Here is a 5,000-nt window from a genome sequence, read left to right as displayed (position 1 = left end):
GGCAAAACAGTATCGCCATCTGTGAAAATAGGGCGACACCACATGCAATACCGCCATCTATGCGCATCGGACAACACTACGTCCGCACCACAAAACATACCGCCATCTGTAGGTCTCCCGCAACATGACCTCCTGCAACGGCGCTACCGCCATCTATGAGACGCCAAGCCGACTAAGACAGCGATGGCGCCACAGTGCCCGCCTTTCGACGCCACCCACAAAGCCTGCAGCCTCTGTCGACCATAGCACCCATTCTCCAGTGGCTCTGCCGCACGAAGCCGTGGACCGGCAATGACTCCACCCGCACCCGTTCGTGGACCACCCCAACCGCCAAACTCGCACCTCCAGCGGATGAACGGCGGACGTTTCCCGCACTCGTAAAGTGCAATCCACCCCTATAACTTGCGTTTCATGAAGAGTTATTTCCAATATGCGACATTCCCGCTGTCCGTATACATGAGCCGCGACCTGTACCACTTACGAGCGAGAGACGCGATCGCGTTGCTCACTGTACGGCGTCCGATACCGAGCCATCAGCATGTCGGTCCCCATGCGCGTTGCACTCGCACTCGCACTCGCAGTCGCAAAAACGTGGGGCAAATATATTACGCGGAAGAGTTATAACAGACCGAGCCCCACTGCATGGGGGGAGTCTTTGTCACTAATGTACACAGATGGAACATTTTGGACTGGAACCAGATTACCCGTACACACGGCGCTGATTAGTAATCAATGCAGAGCCATCAAATTACAGAATATATATACAACTGTCCGTATACATGCTGAAAGAGTGTGCCCACAATGGGAACCACACGTCAGCCAGACACTCTCATCACGCACCACTCTCTGCTTCTAACGGGCGCACATACAATATGTAAGCACCAGCATGGAACAACATCCAGTGCATCCTCTCCGCCACATTACACAATCCACACTATCACAACCAGACCAGGAGGTCCATGCGGAAAATAGAATATCCCCCCCTTTCGACATCCACCATTGCGCAGATAAGGCACCAATACCCACACATGTCCTATACAACGGTGCACCCAACATCACAATAGTACCTCCTGTCACAGCGCACAAACAATGACATGAGTCAAAGACACAGGTCTGACACAAGCATAGAATTGGAGCGCCGCCTCTAATAAGCCAAAGGTGCATCCTGACGTGACAAATCTGATCATGTCACAAGCATTCACTTACTATAATCACTATCAACGAACCTGCTCCCCCCCCTTACACCTTTCCTTACAACAACGTGTAACCTAACCTAACCTAACCTAACCTATGTTGTGCCTTAACCTAACCTATGTTGTGCCTTAACCTAACCTATGTTGTGCCTTAACCTAACCTATGTTGTGCCTTAACCTAACCTATGTTGTGCCTTAACCTAACCTATGTTGTGCCTTAACCTAACCTATGTTGTACCTTAACCTAACCCATGTTGTACCTTAACCTAACCCATGTTGTACCTTAACCTAACCCATGTTGTACCTTAACCTAACCCATGTTGTACCTTAACCTAACCCATGTTGTACCTTAACCTAACCCACGTTGTGCCTTAACCTAACCCACGTTGTGCCTTAACCTAACCCACGTTGTGCCTTAACCTAACCCACGTTGTGCCTTAACCTAACCCACGTTGTACCTTAACCTAACCCACGTTGTCCCCTAACCTAACCCACGTTGTCCCCTAACGTAACCCACGTTGTCCCCTAACGTAACCCACGTTGTCCCCTAACGTAACCCACGTTGTCGCCTAAACCTGCTCTGTAATTGTTATACGACTCGTTCAATTAGTGTAGTGTTGCCCACCCGCAACCCTCGCAATATAGTTCGCTACTCGCACTGCCCGCTCCCCTGTGTATCGCTTCATGTTAAACACCTTGCAAGTCTTGCTCACTTTCCACATGCTCCTGCTGTACACTGTAATGTGGATGGCAGCAGGACGTACATGCCGCCCCTCCCCACGTCCCCACCTTGCCCCCTGCCTTCGCAAGCTGGTTGGTGAGAACTTTGCATGTTCAATGCCCTTCGCATGCGACGTACTCAGGCTACGTTGTGGTGCGGCCTGTGTCAACTGTCCGCTAATGTCGTACGCGTAAACCACAATCTGTACTGCACATTCGTCCTTATGTACTGAATGATACATCGTGGCACATGTGTGACCGTACAACGACTGCGCCCAAAAACGGCGGACCATACAGTGCAAATATTGTGCACGCAGCTACGTGTCGTCTCCCTATGAGAGCTGGATTGCAGTGTGGTACGCCATAGAGACGTGTGGGAGGAACGGACGCCGTGGATGGCGATCAGCATGAGCTGTCTGTTGATGTATTCGGACCTAGTCGTCTCTCCTCACACACCGTGATGGCATGGTGCACCGCGTTCCATATCTGCGACATGCTACAGAGGCCGGTTGACAGTCGTTCGAGCAATGGACATCGCATACGTACGGGGGCCACCTTCCACGTATTGTCTAGGCGTGCACATTTTGTTGCGTGTATGTGGGCAGACGTAGTGTGGCGTGACACCTGACACAGGCATGCAATAATCGTTGAAGTTGCAAATGGCGATGGACGCCTGCGTTTTCTGGTGAAGTTACGCAAATGAACAAATGGTAACCTGTTGTGGTGCGGTTGTTCTCGCTAGGGGTGAATCGGTGATGGCGACGATAGGTTGAGGTACTAACCGGTTGTTCCAGCGATACCCACCATGCCGACGAAACTGAACGGCATCTGGGTGTGAAGCGATACGCGGCGGTGGCTGGGTGGGACCGTCCCCGGCCGGTGAGGGGGCGCCTCCCGGCGTGCTGGCCGCGCGGTGCGTGGGCGCACGCGCTACAGCCGGCTGGTGGGGGCGGCCAGTGGCAGGCGCGCCGGCCGACGGACGCGGCAGGCGTCGCAGCTGCGCGCCGGCGCACCCTGCGCGCGGCGCCGTGCGGCCAAAGTAGGTCCTCGCGGGCCCGGTGCGAAGCGCGGTGGACATCTTCAGTGTGCTGGTCCGATTGAGGACTGTGTGCGTTGAGGATGCGCCGCCGCCCGGCGCTCGGCGCCGCGACGCCGTCTGCTGCTCGGTCGCCCCAGCGGTTCTCGCTGGTGGTTTGTATCGCAGCTGTGCGGATGTGTTGGCGCGTGCGCTGTGCTGGGAGAGTTCGCTTCGGCACCCAAGTGGGGCTTTTGTCCTTCTGTGGCGCTGGCGTTGGAGCTGCCGGTCACCGTAGGTGGCGCGTGTTGTCTCCCGCCGGCAATGCCACGACAGCACGCTCCCGGGCCTCTGTCGGCAGCGGCAAGCTCAGTTGGGAGCACGGGTGGTCGCACCGAAAGCGTCTACTCGCCTAACTCCGGGCGATTGCGCCTCTCTCGAACCCGACCAAGTACTTGGGACGGCGCTGCGCGCCGCCGGGACCTGAGAGGGTTTCGAGGTGTATTGTGCAGGGGAGCTCAGCCTCCTCCTGTTTGCAGAATGATTGAGCGGACGCTTGCGTGTTCGCGCGGGCCCCCGGGACACACTCCCGGGCGGCCGGCTGCTCAGCTCTAGTTGACGCAGCTCCCTGGTTGATCCTGCCAGTAGTCATATGCTTGTCTCAAAGATTAAGCCATGCATGTCTCAGTACAAGCCGCATTAAGGTGAAACCGCGAATGGCTCATTAAATCAGTTATGGTTCCTTAGATCGTACCCACGTTACTTGGATAACTGTGGTAATTCTAGAGCTAATACATGCAAACAGAGTCCCGACCAGAGATGGAAGGGACGCTTTTATTAGATCAAAACCAATCGGTCGGCTCGTCCGGTCCGTTTGCCTTGGTGACTCTGAATAACTTTGGGCTGATCGCACGGTCCTCGTACCGGCGACGCATCTTTCAAATGTCTGCCTTATCAACTGTCGATGGTAGGTTCTGCGCCTACCATGGTTGTAACGGGTAACGGGGAATCAGGGTTCGATTCCGGAGAGGGAGCCTGAGAAACGGCTACCACATCCAAGGAAGGCAGCAGGCGCGCAAATTACCCACTCCCGGCACGGGGAGGTAGTGACGAAAAATAACGATACGGGACTCATCCGAGGCCCCGTAATCGGAATGAGTACACTTTAAATCCTTTAACGAGTATCTATTGGAGGGCAAGTCTGGTGCCAGCAGCCGCGGTAATTCCAGCTCCAATAGCGTATATTAAAGTTGTTGCGGTTAAAAAGCTCGTAGTTGGATTTGTGTCCCACGCTGTTGGTTCACCGCCCGTCGGTGTTTAACTGGCATGTATCGTGGGACGTCCTGCCGGTGGGGCGAGCCGAAGGCGTGCGACCGCCTCGTGCGTGCTCGTGCGTCCCGAGGCGGACCCCGTTGAAATCCTACCAGGGTGCTCTTTATTGAGTGTCTCGGTGGGCCGGCACGTTTACTTTGAACAAATTAGAGTGCTTAAAGCAGGCAAGCCCGCCTGAATACTGTGTGCATGGAATAATGGAATAGGACCTCGGTTCTATTTTGTTGGTTTTCGGAACCCGAGGTAATGATTAATAGGGACAGGCGGGGGCATTCGTATTGCGACGTTAGAGGTGAAATTCTTGGATCGTCGCAAGACGAACAGAAGCGAAAGCATTTGCCAAGTATGTTTTCATTAATCAAGAACGAAAGTTAGAGGTTCGAAGGCGATCAGATACCGCCCTAGTTCTAACCATAAACGATGCCAGCCAGCGATCCGCCGCAGTTCCTCCGATGACTCGGCGGGCAGCCTCCGGGAAACCAAAGCTTTTGGGTTCCGGGGGAAGTATGGTTGCAAAGCTGAAACTTAAAGGAATTGACGGAAGGGCACCACCAGGAGTGGAGCCTGCGGCTTAATTTGACTCAACACGGGAAACCTCACCAGGCCCGGACACCGGAAGGATTGACAGATTGATAGCTCTTTCTTGATTCGGTGGGTGGTGGTGCATGGCCGTTCTTAGTTGGTGGAGCGATTTGTCTGGTTAATTCCGATAACGAACGAGACTCTAGCCTGCTAACTAG

The 5,000-nt window shown here is 54.3% G+C and overlaps 1 non-coding gene across 1 annotated transcript in view; it reads left to right on the top strand.

The window, feature by feature from the left end:
- Positions 1 to 3,553: 3,553 nt before the first annotated feature.
- LOC124731291 overlaps positions 3,554 to 5,000 on the top strand; it is a 1,909-nt gene continuing 462 nt past the window's right edge. Inside the window, exon 1 of the ribosomal RNA XR_007008251.1 lies at positions 3,554 to 5,000. This exon is cut by the window's right edge and continues 462 nt beyond it. This is a non-coding gene — a ribosomal RNA (small subunit ribosomal RNA).

This window comes from Schistocerca piceifrons, unplaced genomic scaffold (genome assembly GCF_021461385.2).
Source record: "Schistocerca piceifrons isolate TAMUIC-IGC-003096 unplaced genomic scaffold, iqSchPice1.1 HiC_scaffold_1278, whole genome shotgun sequence".
NCBI classification, from domain to species: domain Eukaryota; kingdom Metazoa; phylum Arthropoda; class Insecta; order Orthoptera; family Acrididae; genus Schistocerca; species Schistocerca piceifrons.
The sequence above is the reverse complement of the archived record's forward strand: the minus strand, read 5'-3'. Positions and strand labels throughout refer to the sequence as shown.